The sequence below is a fragment of the Pinus tabuliformis genome, chromosome 8 (genome assembly GCF_031772625.1).
Source record: "Pinus tabuliformis cultivar Carrire ecotype Pingquan chromosome 8, CPIR1, whole genome shotgun sequence".
Lineage (NCBI taxonomy): Eukaryota > Viridiplantae > Streptophyta > Pinopsida > Pinales > Pinaceae > Pinus > Pinus tabuliformis.
The window spans coordinates 1,177,826,511-1,177,843,646 of NC_142294.1; the positions used below are offsets into that span (position 1 = coordinate 1,177,826,511).

Here is a 17,136-nt window from a genome sequence, read left to right on the forward strand (position 1 = left end):
TATTATCGAGGATGATATACTATAAGCTCTTAAAACTTTCTAAGAGTTGAAATTATTGTTTTATTTTTTTTTTCTCGGTAACAAAACTATTCTATTAAATATTTACAGAGTACAAAATACATCAGGTTAGACCCGTTTGCTCTTGTCCATACCTAGACAAAACAGAGACAACACTATGACTGTCCATCGACACATAAGCCCGCGCAGGGGATACACAGAAAACTAACACCAGAGACAACACTAACAGCAATGACACGAAAGGACTATTCAGGTCATCTCGCGCAGGGGAGATACAAAAAAACCATCTGCTTGGACATTCTGAGAGCAAAAACATAGAATGAAACACAAACAAACCAGGAGACGGCGGCGTGCTTGCGCCCAAGTGAAGTAGGGGCACCGGCGAGTTAATCACTCTCATCCAGTTTCTCCTCCACAATTGGGCACCAGCCATAGTAATCTGGTTCAGCTTGAGAAGGCGAGACCGCTTCTGCTTCTCGCGCGGTGGCTGGTGGAGCATTCTGCGAGTGCTTGGTAGCATCCTCAATCTTTGCCCGGCTCTTGTCTTCCTGCTCCATCTCCGCAGTCGGAGCGTGGTCTGCATCTTCCTGGTGTTCCTGCGTCCTCTGCTCCTGAGTATCCATGGGGTCATCCGCCTCCGGAGGGGTCTCAATGAACAGAATGGAGACATGAGCACTAATTCTCGGATTTGCGGTGGAGCTGGTGAAGTTGAAAATCGTGGAACCGAATGCTGGCAAGGAGGCCGAGCTGGAAGCCTCAGCATCCACATGATGGCCTGAGAGCAGGGGAGCGGCTCCAATCGAGCTGACGAGATTACAGTGGCAGCAGTGCCTCACTTCATTCCTCACAGGCCTGCTCGAGCCCCCGCCTCTGGAGGGACCACGACGGCTCAACATCCTTTGTCTGGGCTTCACCATATTGCCTTGAGCCTCCCTGCCAACTGAAAGATGAGCCGAACCGTCACAAACCAGAACCAGCACCGTAAAATGCTCCACCGCCTGAGAGGGAACCGCTCCAACACCAGAGAGGCTAGTCCAGTTCTGAATGTCCATAATTCCTTGCGCCCTGCCGGATATAAGCTCTCCAACATTACCAACCCGCCTCGAATTTCCCTCTGCCATTACTGCATCGGTGCTTTGGGAATTCCTATCTGCAATTCCCCGTCCCTTCGAATTAAATCCGGAGTGTGCCATCCTCCGTCCTTTTGCATGGAAGGCCACGTGATGCCCATGGAGCGGCATGTGGCTGGCTTCCTTTACCTGTCCTATCACACTAAACACCCACATCCGGGGGGAAATTATTGTTTTATTATTATTATTGTTTTTTTTCTTTTCTTTTCAAAGATTTGCAAAGGATCATTTTTTATCTAGTAAGGGGTAGATATTTTCTTACTAGTTTTTTGACTAAAACGTTCTTTAATAGGATAGAGACAATGGGAAAGAAAAGTGGTTACAGGCCCCATTTTGTGTTGTTAAAAGGGATTGGATAATTGTGATCTTCTCAAATGCTATATGTAACTTTAACATAACTTGCATAGAAATTTTGAACAATTGAAAACTTCCTTTTTGGATTTTTTTTTTATAAGGGGGAAGCTTAACAATGTATTTCTACAATTTTGTCAAGAAGGCAATATAATTGAGAATGCAAATTTCCACAATTCATCATATTGATATATAAGCTTTTGGATTATATTTTGTGTTATATTTTTTAAATGTTTTAATATCTAATATAAGATACACTTTAAAAGCTTCTATACCAAGGTAATATAAGTTTATTTATTTATCTTTATTGGTTTTAATTATTTTGGCCTAATGAGTTCATTTTCCCTATCATTGGAGAGTTTAAGATTAATGCATCAATTTTAGGAAAACAACATGTGCTTCTTAGTAGAGTAATTAATGTTATATAGGCTAGGATACATATTGTTCAATGATCCATAAATTGTCGCGGATATTCCACTGGACGGTTCGTCACAACAGATCTAATAATATTATATTAAAACTCTGAAAGTTCTACACCATTACAGTTTCTTAAACTTTAATATCTGTTAACTGTAATTAGTGCATGCATGCGAATGGAAATTATGTAGAAAAGTAGAGAATGACAAAATAAGCACACACACACACACACACAAGACACAAGATATGCTCTCTGGGAAACCCTTTTAGGAGAAAACCCAACTGGAAGGTGAGGCCGCTTCACTCTCTTTCTCTGTCTGGAAATATGGCTGCAAGTACAAAGAAGTAATGCATGTGGCCTGTGGGCTACTACAGTGCACAAATCCTCTTTGTGTGCTCTACCTCCTATCTCTATTGGCTATCTTTGCTTAGCTATGGAACAAAATGCTCTCGAAAGAATGAAATGCCTCTTCCTCCTAGTGGCTTGGTTATAACACAACTCAATAGCCTACTAGTGGTTAATTTTGACTACATCAACTCTTAACTATAGTTATAATATAGAATCTTCTAGATTATTTTACATCACAAACACGTGACTAACCCCTTTTCCATGAATAATGGGGGTTGATGCGACATCCTCTCGAATTATAGGTGTGGAAATAGGGTCAACTTTTGAGTGGCATAACTTTTGCATACAAACTCTGATTGACATGCTTCTTGCGTCGTTGGAAAGGTCTCTGTGTGTAGAATAACATGAAAATGTGCTGGGATAAAGTGGAAAAATTTTACGTGCAATATATATATATATATATATATATATATATATATATATATATATATATATATATATATATATATATATATATATATATATATATATATATATATATATATATATATATATATATATATATATATAATTGTTTGATGCCTCAAAACGCTCCCAGAAGGTTTCAGACCCCATTTCGTCAAACTAGGTCCCACTGGTAAAAACAGTATCTTGAGACAATTTATCCATTTTTCCACTCCAAATGCATCAAGATGGATGAAAAATAATATAATGATCCAATTAGGATCATTCAATACGAAGTACATTGATATTAGAGAGTATATTTTCCAACTTATACAACATTAATTGCTCTAGTATGAGTTGCATATTGTTAGTCTTAGACTCACAACATTTAGATTGGTATCCTTTAATCTAGGATTCATGGATGAGGTGTATCTATTATGCTAAATTCACTCATGTTTTACCCTTGAACCTAAACACTATACAAGTATAGATGCATAGTAACACAAACATCATTGAAGAGACTTAAACTTTCATGGAACAATCATATTACTCTACTTTCACCAACCCAACAAATGACCATGAACTAAATAATATAAATGCTCGAATAATCTTGCCAAAGTAATCCATTATTCACCCTTTATCCCCATCGTTATACAAGTATAGGTGCACAAGTATAACCACATACATCATTGAGTGGAATTAAACTTTGTTGAAACTATAATTATGGATTCTCTATTTAACAACTATAATTATACCCAACTTCACCAACCCAACAAATGACTATGAACTAAAAAATGTAAGTGTTTAAATATCTATACCAAATTCATCCATAATTTTCCCTCGACTCTAATTGTTATACAAGTATAGGTGCACATCAAGCATGGGACAAAAACATCATTGAATAGATTTAGACTTTCATGAAACAATTGTATTACCCAAGTTTCGCCAACACAACAAACAACTATTAACTAAACAATATAATTGTTTAAATATTTATTTATAAAAAAAATGAAGTGTTCATATTCGACTTCATAAAATGAGGTATGCTTATGGCCCTGGAGGATGATCTAAAACTGCTTCCCCTTGTCTAAGGGCTTGTCTTTCTCGGGCATAAGGAAATAGGTTAATGACCCATGACCCAAAAAAATATGGTAGGAGTGAAAGTTTGCCTCCTTATGCACTACCAATGGGTTATTCCAGTGGGTGTGCCTTTCCTTGAATAACAATGACAAGTTAGCTTACATTTATGGATAATAGCCAATGATCGCTATCCCCACTATTGATTTAACAACTAAGTTACAATAGGTTTTCTCACTACTTAAGAGAGAAGGTGAGGTATGCTTAATCAAACCGAATTACCTTTTCTACCTTGGGAATACATATATTTTCTCCATCCAATACAATCATCCACATCCATTCGATAAACACCAATAGTTTAAATGATGGTACAGAGATGATGATGATGATAATAATAATAATAATAATAATCTATTTTTAAGGTCACAACCAAGCCAAATACCAATTTAATTTATGAGACCCTCTTGTTTGTGGAACAAAGGACCTATCTTCACGCAATGATTTGACCACTAAAATCTATGGATAGTGACCTACATCAATATATGTTTAATTTTGAAAACACTAATGATTTAAGTGATATTATAGATATAAATGATGATAGTGACTTACACCAATATGTTTTTTATTTTAATCAATAATATTCTTATCTTTATTATATTTTAGATTATTTTCATTAATAAATAATTAAACATTTAATAAAAATATATATATATATATATAATCTATTAATTTATTTAATTACTTAAATGTAATTTAAATGACAAAACATATAAACATGTTATGTAAAATATTATAAAATCTTTAATTAATTCCTCTAATTCACAATACACCTAATGATTATACTAATAATAATTAAAATCGACCTATGTCATATAAATAGGTAGGTGACCACGCCAAAAAAACAATTCCACTATTTTCTTTATACACACATAAACCATCTAAAATTTAAAAGGATTAAAAAACATTCTTAAAAATAAATAAATAACTTAAACATAATCCCACACCACCATCTAGAATTATTGAGTTACAAGTTACTACCCTACCTTTATTGAAAAAAAAACAAAAAGACCATCCATTTAACACTCTTGCATAATGTACACTACCATCGAGAATCATTGAATCACGGCTTACAACTCCACTTTTATTAAAAAAACATAAAACAACACTTGCAAATTGTACATATTAGTTATACTTACAATCGAGGGGTGGATAGTATCATGCCATAAGAATATTTTTTAGGCATTTGCATTTGTAGCGTGGATCTATGATATTATAGTTTCACCTACCTTTAATGATATTGTTAGATAGCGTGTGGGATGAAGGTGGTAGGGCCTACATTCATTTTTTTAAAAGAGACAAAAAGAAAATCGATGCGTGAACAATGCACCATAGTTGCCCCTTGATATTACATAGGTTTAATGGTCCACATGGTTGTTGTACCAAGTACACGGCTTAAAAGAGAATATCTATGGTCCACACATGGATTTGGATAAATCATTCCTTCCCCTTGTGTCCAATTTTGACATTATTACATTCATTCCATGTTACTTTTCCACATTGTATTACAATTATTACTGTGTTAATGGTCACCCATATTTATCAATAGTGTTGTGTGTTAATGGTCACCCATATTTATCAATAGTGTTGTTTTGATTTGGTAATTCTTTTATATTTTTTATAAAAGTTTATATATATTTTAATTAAAAATGATTTTATTATTATTTTAATTTATTTAATAATATATATATATATACCATATTTATTTCCAATCTTAATAATTTAAAGTTTAAGAAATTATATATAAATTAATATACTTTCTAAATTAGTGTAAAAGTATATTATATAATAAGAAATCAAAATATAAAAATAATCAATTTTTTGAATTATCACTCATTTAAAAATTCTCATAATCTTTATTTTCATTACAAAATTTAAAAGAAATGTTATTTTTTCATTAAAGAATTGATTCAATTAAAATAATTAAAATTATTTTATCTATGATTTCTTATTTGACTCATTTATTATTTAGACATTTCATGAGTAGCACATAAATATTGTAGATTTTCCAAAAAGCATGAGTACCAAATCTCATCTATGATCCATATCACACATTTTTCTTAGAGAGCATACATTATTACAAATAAATATTTTTATCAAATTTAAATGCTAAAAAAAACATTTTCCCTATACTTTTTTTAATATACATTTGGTTGAATGTAAAATTTTATTTCATATCTTTTTTCTCATAATTTCTCTTCAATGCACTTTTGATTCATATTTGCTAGTTTATAGTGCTAGATTCATTCACCAAAGCTCCCACCAACTTTTCATTGAGACATGTCACCATATTCTTTTGAATCATTATATTTGCCAAATCTTCTTCTTAGTGATTAAGCTTGAGACCCACTTTATAGTCCAATGCTCTCCCTATTATAAGATAAGAGGATGGTTCTTTTGTTTCTCCTTTATTGGTTCAATATAAACACCCATGAAATTTATAAATATTTAACCCTCTTTGTGTGGGTGATGTTTTACCTCCATTCTTCCTATGGAAGATGTTTGACCTTTATTAATGATTTCACATAGCCCATTTCCTCAAACTGACATGCACTAGGTTGATTGCTTTTTACTTCCAACCCTTTAATAATAACAGAGAAAACCTCCATAATCAACCTCTAAGCTCACATAATAATCCTATGAAAAATCATAAACCTAATAGCTACCATGGTCTCATACTCATCATATATTTCTTTGTAGTTTTGAATATTAAAAATACTTCTTCATAACTTATTTGTTATCCCTAATCTCATTACACTGATTCTCCCAATAATTTTTTTTCTTTTATACTTTTTAAATAAGTTAAAAAAATACTTACTTTTGTGCTAGTCACTCTCTAGCCTAATATGAAAGCCATGTTGTAATGTCGTGTTATGTAAACATTTTGATTCGGTAAAATTACATAAAAATAAAATAAAAGTTAAAAAAATAAAATTAATAATTAAAATAAACCTGAGGTAAAATAGTCAATTTATTGTTGGCAGTTTTTAAACTTCACAACCCATGGTTTTGCAAATGGTATTTTTATGTAAAATTAATAATTAAAATAAACCTGAAGTAAAATAGTCAATTTATTGTTGGCAGTTTTTAAACTTCACAACCCATGGTTTTGCAAATGGTATTTTTATGTAAGAAGAAATATAAATATATATATATTCTATTAGCCTATATCCATCTTAACTCTAAATCTATTAAATGTTAAAAGGGATCAAAATTCTTTTCAAACTTTGAATCTACCAAGTATTGAGAGGGATCAAATCTATTTTCAAACTCTGAATCTACCTCAATTTTTTTTTCAAATCTAAAAAAATTACCACTTAAATTTTTAACCTAAAATAAATCTTAGCGTTAACTTTTACTAATTAAAATTAAATTATAAGATGTGACATTTTGAAGTGGCTTTCAACATCCGTCTACCTTGACTCTCATTTCAACGCTCTTCTTGGAATTCTATCGCACAGAAAATTCATATCAAGTTCACTCGAGCACGTCGTTACATTCGCCCAAAGAGTGGAATAAATCTTAATTAGGAATGAAACCCCACCGTATAGATCGAGATATGCCAGTCAGGAAATACTCGGTAATAATAATTACATACAGAACAAGAAAAGTGAGGAATCGCCCACAAACAAAACGCTAATCGACGAGGACACTCTTGATTCATAAACAAAGCTGCTCCGCTGTTGTTGATGCACTCCCTGACGCGTTTTGGATTGTTTAAAGACACAAACATCGGGAATGGCGATTGACAGAGCTTTGACAATTAGTATAAGTGCGCCCCCATAAAAGTGCACCCAACTTTCCAGAGTGTACATTATCCATAATGAGATCTAGGTGCCCCTCTTCTGCTGTTGCAACAGCATTCGTCGTCCTTTTAATAATCTCTAAATCAGATGCTCCCGTTCTTGAATAGATTTGTTAAAAATTCTCGTTGCCTGTGTAGGTTTGATTTGATTTTTTACTGGGTTGCCTGTGTAGGTTTGATTTGATTTTACTGGGTATTGAAAAGCACGCTGAGATTGTTTGGCTGGGTGACTTGTGAGTGCAGTCAGAGTTTGTGGCGGGAGACTTGGAAGTGCAATGGCCCTCTGGACTCCCGTTTCACATGGCCGGTGGTGGGTTTGGAGGGAGTGAAGTGAAGTGGTGTGTTTCGAGTAGAAGTGAAGTGGATACCCGTCTAATTGCTTCCACCGGGCTGTAAGTATTTCAGTCATATTGAAAACAGATGGAATGAAATGTCAGGTGTGCGGTTTGCATATTTATATTTTCCGATACGACGGTCTGGAAATCAGATGGTCTTAACATATTACATGGTTTAGCCAGATTTGAAATGCTTAATGTAATACCACATTCAATCACAGAATAGTCTACAAAGAGTAAAATACCCCCTTTTTCTGTAGCCCTTAGTCTGAACCCCTTTGTGTTTGACATGGGTCAATCTTCATTTGCAGTTCTTACAATCCAGAAACAATGTGGGATAATGGGGACTAAGAGGGATCAAATGTAGTTAATTATAGTTGGTTCCATCTCGTTAAAATATCTTCATTTTAGGTCACCTTGAAATTAGTTTAGTTTTGGTTTGAACAAAAGGCGGATTAGTATTTCTTGCTGGGGCATCTTTTATAAATCTGTCATTTGTGTATTGGATCCTGCCTTCGGAGGTGTTGTTAGCAATATTGGATCCTTTTAATCAGATTACCCTTGAGTGGGATGTATCAGTGGCATTGCATTTTGTTCACATTGGCATTCCTATTCTGCCCAAGAAGCTTTCATCCAAAACTAATTGAATCTATCATAAGATTACTGTGATTTCTTGTTTCTGACAACTGCCAGGCAACTGGTATATGGGATGGGGCGCAACATCCTTATCTTTTGAATCTTGATTCCGCAAGATAGTTTTTAGTTTAATGTATGGATATTTGATGTATCAGTCAGTGATTAATACCTTTTTTTATGGAATGTAAATGTCGTTGTTTGGGTTTGCTGCCAAAATACCTTTTTTTATGGAATGTAAATGTCGTTGTTTGGGTTTGCTGCCAAAATATTGGTGTATTTTAAATTTTAGGTGATTTTCAAATTTTCGAGTTATTCCAGTGTTTGTTTCCTAGTTTTCCAAGTTCCCGAGTTATTCTAAAATACGAGATTAACAACCTTGCTCCTTGCTCCTAATCATAGCATAGGATGGGTTTCATGTAATAGGTGATTTCAACTCAGTTAAAGAATGACCTCATTGCAGTAAGTGTTTGCACTCATCAGCATTCTGCAAACTGTGTCAGTCTGGCTGTATGCTTTTAACCGTATCTCAGGCAGAGGTGATTACCATTGAAAAAGAGACAGAAGATGGAAATAGGTGTTTCTAGGCAATGACTGTATATTTAAAGGGTTATTCAAGAGTTTTAAGCACTTTACCTGTTCCAGAATTTGAATGGAAATCAGAATCTTTGTCAACTTACTGGAAATAATGATGTTTCTAGATGAGTTACGTATTTTTATTTTTGTTTTCTTTTGGAGATTTATTTATTCCTGGTCATCCTTTTCATCCTTCCAAGTTCAAGTCATGTGTTGGAGTAGTTGGGTGGCTTTGAATCTAACCAATTTGAGACTATTATTAAGTTTTTTTGTACAATTATTCGAATATGGACTAAAGACCACAAGGGAAATGTAACTAAAGCCATATAACTGGCTAATTGTTGATTGAATTACAGAATAGGTGCTTTGGACATAAACGAAAGGTGAAGATAAGATAGGATAATTTTATTAATATCCAACAATTGACCACAAATGTAGGTCATGGGACCCACTTGGATATCTGCACCCATATCACTAATTTGAATGACAAAACTATTGCAGGCTGGGTAGGGTAAGTGTACAAGTTCGAATGTAAGCAATTTTGAACCTTAACCATCTGTTCAAGATCAATGAGCTAAAAGTCATATTAAATCTGATTGAATACTTATTATTTGAATAATTATGCACATTGGATTTGAGAGTATGATTGATGTTTTCGATTGTCAAAATGAACATTGAATTTGAGAATAAAATTGATGTTTGTCTTATGCCAAAATATACGAACGGGATCAATGACTCTAGTATCTTCTTGATTTTCATAAAACTATTGGCTCATAGTCCAGTTGAATCTTATAGACCATAACAATTTTGCCATTCTAAGTGTAAGCATAGAGTTTTTCTCACATGATCTTCTTGGACTCATTCACTCCGTCTTAACTCCTAAGAAAAGGATTGAGAAGGCTTCCAGAGGACATATTCATGATCCTAAATCCTGGAAACATATGGCCATCAACCAAAGGTGGGACACCATTTGTGGTTTTTTATCTAGAGGGGTGTTGGGTCACTGGGCCTCACTTGACAGCTATGAAGTTTCTATTGCCTTTGTGTTCGTCCTAGCAGGGGTGATCTGATCACTTTTGTGATATTTGAACACTTGTGGGGGTGAACCAGCCACTTTTATGAAATTCAAATCCCTGTGGGCGCTTGGGCCAAAGGCAATACAACTGCTAATAAAGATACATTGAAACTATTGATCACTACTAATTGCCCATCCAAGACAAGTCTCTCTAAAATGAAAAGTAACTTAATTATTATAAAGAGTGAGGGATTAATGTGTGATGTGTTTCAGTTTCTGCGTATAGATCAGACTAGGCAGTTTTGAGAGTAAGTTAAAGCTTTTCATTTCTAGCTGTTAGGGTTCCAATATGCCGCAGTAAACTGTTAGGATGAGCTGAAGATTGTAACCATGCATTTCTGAAACCTTCCAGGAATTTGTGTACGGTAGCAGGGCTTCTATATGGGATAGGGAGTTGTCAGAAGGTTTCAGGTCTGTGATGCTCAAGATCTGTGTTTGAAAAAAGCATCGTGGACCTGTGTAGGTTGTTTTAAACTTTTAAGTTTCTGATCTGTTTTGACTTTAGCCTATTGGCTTGTTCCAGGAGCCGTATGACTACCTTTAGTCTCCCAGATACAAAGATAGGTTGGAAGGATTTTCCAACTTTGTCTCTGAAAGTGTCGGGGTGCAAATGCTTTTGGAGTAGCATGAGTTTTGGCATCTTGTGAGGAGAATGTTATACTTCTATAGATGTTGCTTTGTTAGAAGAGTATAATAAAAGAAAGTCAAGGTGAAACAGTTCATCCTTGACTCAATGAAGGATCACCTAATCCCTTACATTGTTGGAAACAAGACTAGTAAGGAGATTTCTACTGCTGTAGTCAGTTTATATCAAAGTGAGAACACCAGTTGGAAGATGCTTCCAAGGAATAACTTAATAAGTTTAGAGCCACATGGATGAGAAAGACAAATACCATAACCAGTTATTTGATGAAGATTACTGAACTTTGTGGTCAACGTGCGGCAGTTGGAGAAGAGGTCAAGAGTGAACAATGAGTACCCATAGTCTTGTGTAGGTTTTCATCTTCTAGGCAAACTTTGTGACTGGGGTGTCTATGTCTGAGACAAGCCTCCCTGCTTTGAGAAGCTATGGTATGATTTTGTCCAGAAGGAGATTTGATTGAAGACAGTTGTAGGTATAGAGGAGGAAGAGTAGAATCTAACCTTCATCTGTAGGATGAAGAAGGAAGGTAGGAGAGGAAGACCTGGGAAAGGTCAGAAGAGCAAGGAGGAGGAGTCAGATTCATCAGGCGGGGAAGAAAGTCTTGATGAGCCACTATGCATGTCAGTGTCCTGAGCGGAAGAAAGCCAAGCAGCAGCAACAGGAGTTTGCAGCAATGTTGCACGAAGCAGGGGCGAAGTGGGTGCGTTTTTGAGAAGTGAAGCATCAGAAGGGTCATTTTCCAAAACTGAAATTCTAGCAGATGTATGACATGTCGTATTATACCCTCTCTGCTAGATGCAATCATTGGAACCCTTTATTCTTCTTATCTGTTACAAGCTTACAAAGCATTTGAGATAAGACTTCTGTAATGTCCCAAACTAGATTTCACAAAAGTCTTCACAATTACCACTGAGGTATTTTTAACTAGCACTTTGCAAAAATGACATTACCAATGATTTTCTGCTAACTATTAATGTAAGGACATTTTGTCAAACATATAGCATACAATTTAACACGAAACCCTCGTTTGACAGTAAGCACAAGCAACAAACTCAACCTTATTATATTAAATATGAATCTGATTATACATGGGAACCTGTTAAGACAATGGCACAAACGGCTGAAGATATAAATGGCAGACAATGACCTCTCCAATAAATTTGTTGATGCGGTTTCACTAGCCCTATAGTGTGGTTTTTGTAATTATGAAAAAGATAGATTGTATTCTGGATCTGAGCCCAATGAAAAACCTGGCTGGCTCCTCCTTCAAGACTAGATAGGGTGGAGTCTTTCACCACTGAAGATTAGTTATTTTAATGAACTAGGGTGGGTAATTGTTCCACCAAACAAGATCATGATTTGGGTTATAAACCTTCAAGCAAGCTCCAAGAGCCAAAGTACACAATCCATCAAATATCCAGACGAATGATTTTGAGCTCCCTTTTATAATCTATGGCCACCCCAATACCATTGCCAATACCATGGGCACCAATACCATGGGCAAGTAAATACATGATACTGTGACTTTATAAAGTTCCCCCTTGTTCCCCTGACTACATTTTAATCCAATCAAATCAATCGTTTCCGAAATGGGTATGATTGGAAATGTCAACCCTGAAAAATGGAAATGCCCCTCGAAACGTCATATATGTGTGTGTGTCTATATATATATATTACAAATAAATTAGTAACACATCATCTTGCAAGAAAAGCAAGAATGAGACACCAAGATGACATTTTGGAAGGAAAAGTAAGTTTATACTAGCTCTCGTAGATGATTACATGATGCAAAAATCCAAAATTAGCCTTTATAGATGAGCCTATACATCGAAGGTTCCAAAATCAACCTTTATACAGGAGGCTGCATGTGCTAAAATTGAAATAAACATGAACTAAAGAGAAATATGGACTACGTATTAGTAATAATAACAATTTTCACCCTCATCAACAAAAATATAACAAGATGCTTGTTCGACAAAAGAGGCAATTCTACTAGTACTTCCATTTCCACTTGCATCACCACTAATATCGAGAGCAACAAGAGAGAGCTCTAAGTGTATTTTTTAAACTGAAATTAGCTTTAGGAGTGAAATAAACTTTATAAAAATGCTTAATTAAGCGTTTTGGGCCATAAAAGGGAACCATGACCTTCTTGAGCAAGCCTAGAACGACCACTTAACTTGCTGAAACATTGTAGCTTTTGGCCGAAACGACCTCAAAACGCCATTGGCCATACAGTATAGGTTTCAAAATTGCGAAACGCCATACTAGTATGACCGATGATGTTTTGGTGAAGTTTTGGTCGAGTTTTGGTGTTTTAGCATGTTTCTAGTACCAGTATGCTGCCCAGGAAAGTGTTTCGTGCAACATAGCCTCCACTGCTCCCTTTGTTTGCCTTTCGGCTAGTGGTCTTGCCACTTGTGCCACACCTCAATCTTGACTCATGTGTCCAACTGCCAACAACGGCCTAACAACCCTTGTTGTCGCTGTCGTGCCTTACACGTGTGGGCCATTTATCTCCTTAGCTTGACACGTGCCTGCCACTCGACCCCTGCTTGTTCAGATTTGATCGTGGCCTATCGACCACCTTCTGCAGTATGCACACCTATGTTTGAGCTGTGTCAACCTTGACCTTCTTGTTTCTGGTGGGTTGTTGGCTAGTTGGTACCGAGCATCACAACCGCCGACCTGTTCCTTTTCTTTTTCGTTAATTTCGTTGTTTCCTGTGGTCTGTTGGCCCCTTGATGTCTATGTATAGCTTTTTTCTTTTTTTTTGATTGAGGCTTTAACCAACTTAGCCCATCATATGACGTACGGCCTAAAAAAAGTTGCGCTTCGTACAATCGCGGCCAAACATGGCCTCGACAAACCCTGTATTGACCTGGCTTCTTGGGTGATTCAGAGATCAGTTTTCAGAGTTTCTAGCTTTGATACCATGTTAATTTTTCCTTGAACCTAACACTTGACAATTCATTAACCTGGCAGATTGCAGATCTACTTAATGGACGCATAGCTAAGTCTTTAACACAATTAGCTAAAGCAAAATTACACATAACCAATCTCAATCACAATGACATAAATAGATTTTGCCCAATCAATAGTTCTTCATTAAAATTTTTAACTTACTTGGGCTCTTGTCTTAGGATAATGGCCCAACTGAGAAAATTATCGATACAAAATGCTTTGGGTCTGATGCAATATATTAGGCCCTAGATTTGTCCTCGATCTCCTTAGCTGATTTGGATCTCCAATGCTGCCCTTTTGCACTTCCTCAGACTTGACACACTAGAGTATCACACTCTTCACTTGTGAAAATCCCTCTCAAAGGCCAGTGCCACTATATTGTGTGTTTTCTCCTCTCTTTATCCTTGCTTTTATAACTTTACGTTGAGGTAAATCCCTAACTCTAATCTCCAAAGTGATTTGATAACTGAGATTAGATCTCACCTCACTTGTGATCAACTGTTGGGATTAAAACATAATCACTAAATTTATTTACTTTACTTTTCCTAAGTTTCTTTAGGTCAATTAGCCAACATAACAATTTTGTGTTTTTCCTAAGTTAGGCTAATTTACATTAGCAACTTGCTCACACTTGAGCAAGTGTTCGAAGGATATCTTATGCAACTTCTTGCATGTCTAAACACTTAATCCTGTTGAAAATATAGCGATGGAAGGTCTTCTGGCTTGTGCCTTAGCCAGTGAAGACCACAAATTTGTCTTTCTCTAGCATGAGTGTGAGTTCATGAGATAGACTTCAGTTACGATGAGTTGATTTCCAGTTTACTAGAATGGTCATCAAGTTTTCATGCGTAGTGTTGGAGCTTCAGTTAAGTGGAGTCTTCTTCAGTTAGACTATAGGACAAGGTGGCAGTGACAAGTTCAGTTAGAGTTTAGTTAGAACAAGTTAAGACTTCAGTGTTGATTGGAAAGAGAACGAGTTAAGACTTCAATGTTGATTGGAGAGAGAATGAGTTGAGTTCTCAGTTAACTCGCAATCACAATTGAAGGAAACTCGAGTGAACTACTAATTGAACTAGGCCTCCTTGCATGGTTCAAATTCTATCTATAAAGAGAAGGACAAAGGCATAATCGAGATCATTCTTTGTGTTTGTGTAGTGCGCATTCTTGAGGAGCAAGTGCGCATAGATTTAGGAGCCACAAGTGCGCTAGGAAATAGGGGCAATTGTGCACTAGGAAATAGGAGTTTGTGCGCAAGGAAATACGGGCCAAGTGCGCAAGGATTGTGGAGTAGCGATCAAGGTTTCTCAGGGTAGGTTGAGACTATTTCTTAGAGACAGATTGCTGGTTGCAGAAGCAGTGTGAATTGTAATAGATCCAATTGCTCAAGAATAATCAATAAAATACCACAACAAAGAAAACATTTTTTCCCTTTTGGGTTTCCTGGGTAAAACAAGCGTGTCAATTTTGTGTGCATGTGTTTTTATCTTTGGTGTTTTTCCGTTGCTTATTGATTCTTAAGAAACTCTGTATCTTGGTGAAAGTAAATTTGGTTTCAGTTTTCAGTAGCCTTGTTTTTAGTAATTCATCTATGTAGTTGCAGAGTTTCGAGAAATTTAACAAAGCCTGTGCAGAAGTACTTTACTGAGCTATAAACAATGAACATCAACATAGCACTGCCATATCAATAAAATTATGGGCTGATAGCATAATGCTATGCGTGCAGGATGATTGTAGAGGAATTTCTACTTTGTGTAATGGAGGGTAGAGTTAGAAAGGCACATGACGACTTGAAAGAGTGCCACACCATCTTGATGATGTTAGTATTGATGACTTAGGAGCAGGGATTGATCAAACCTTGACATGTGGCATGGGTGACGTTAGCATAAGAGGATTGAGAAGATAGGTGGTAACTCCATAGAATCCTAGTAGGCAACAATGTGCATCTCATAGGGTAAGTCAAAGAGCTCTTTTCATTGAAAAGGATTCTAAGTATTTTTCTCTTTGATTTAGATGATGTTTCATTGGAATTCAAATTATTTTGGGTCCACCAAGCCAGGGGGATTTTTCTGAAGCGAACAAAGTTCCTTCTTCAGATTAATTACTTTAGAAGACTTGGAATATAAAGATATCCATGAGGATACAAATACTATATATTAAATGTGTGAATAAGAATGATACAATGAGAGTGAGAGGCTTGCTTATATAACAAGAGCACCACTCTCTTCAACAATGTTTGGCATTATCAAAGTCAAAGCAGTTGGTCTCTCATATTCAGGTACATGTCAAAGTATGGTTTGAGCCTAAACATGATTTTATCTGTCATCTTTTTATGCACATGGATCCACTGGAAGTATTCCTATATTTGAAAGATATTTTCTTTCTTTCAATTAGAGTAGGATAGAAGAATAAAAGGAAAAAAGGAAAAAGAGGAAAAGAAAATAAGAGAAAAAATAAAATCTCAAGTGAAAACCTCCTTTGAGGCGCCTGAGATTGGCTTATTGATTGAAAACCTCCTTGAGGCGGTCAGTGGCTTGGAAAGAGAAAAAAAGAGAAAAAGGGAAAAGATCATAGGTGAAAACCTCCTTTGAGGCTAATAGTAGGCCTAAGAAAAAAAATGAAAAGAAAAAAAATCTTTGTTCCATGTATCTCTCTCTGATGAATGTAGGTGCTCTCTTCATGGAGAGTCAAGTCTCATTTAGACATGACTCTTCAACCTAATTACTAATTAACTAATCATTATTTATGGTTATTATAATTTACATTATTTTACATTATTTCCTATATATTTATTCATAACATTGCCTTCCTCCTCAAAAAGCTTTGTCCTCAAAGCTTGTCGATGAAAAAGGCTTGATCTCTTTTTCGGTTTCGAATATCTTCTCGTCTCGGAACCATCAGCTTCATTGATACAAGTTGATATGATCTTCTAAGTGACAAACAAAACTGTCACACTGAGAAGGGATCACGACTCATCCCTTTAACCCGGTGTCAAATTTCAAATGAATTTTATAATATTTCGTGGGCTGCAAGCCAGGCAGATCTCACCTCTTCTGTTTCACAGATTGTACAAAGCCTCCCATTGACCCGATGCTTGATTTAGTGGGACTTAATAATATTTTGGGTTCGTGAAAAAAAAGGAGACTACCAGGCTTTGATGAAAAAACACTGCCCTTGCTACATGGCAATGCTTAAAGGTCCATGTGGTAAAATATCATTGGTTGCAATTACCAAGGGAAATCAGTGAAGTGACTAGTGTAGCATC

At 35.7% G+C, this 17,136-nt stretch overlaps 1 protein-coding gene across 5 annotated transcripts in view; it reads left to right on the forward strand.

Annotated features, from left to right (window-relative positions):
* The first annotated feature begins 7,406 nt into the window (after window positions 1-7,406).
* LOC149239538 (cyclin-U4-1-like) overlaps window positions 7,407-17,136 on the forward strand; it is a 67,321-nt gene continuing 57,591 nt past the window's right edge. For 2 of the 5 annotated variants that reach the window (XM_089373453.1, XM_089373454.1), the window contains exons 1-2: window positions 7,407-7,677; window positions 7,892-8,040. The gene's annotated coding sequence lies outside the window, so the exon portion shown is untranslated. Of the gene's footprint in view, window positions 7,787-7,821; window positions 8,041-17,136 lie in introns of all 5 variants that reach the window. The other 3 variants (XM_089373457.1, XM_089373455.1, XM_089373456.1) reach the window with 3 other exon arrangements.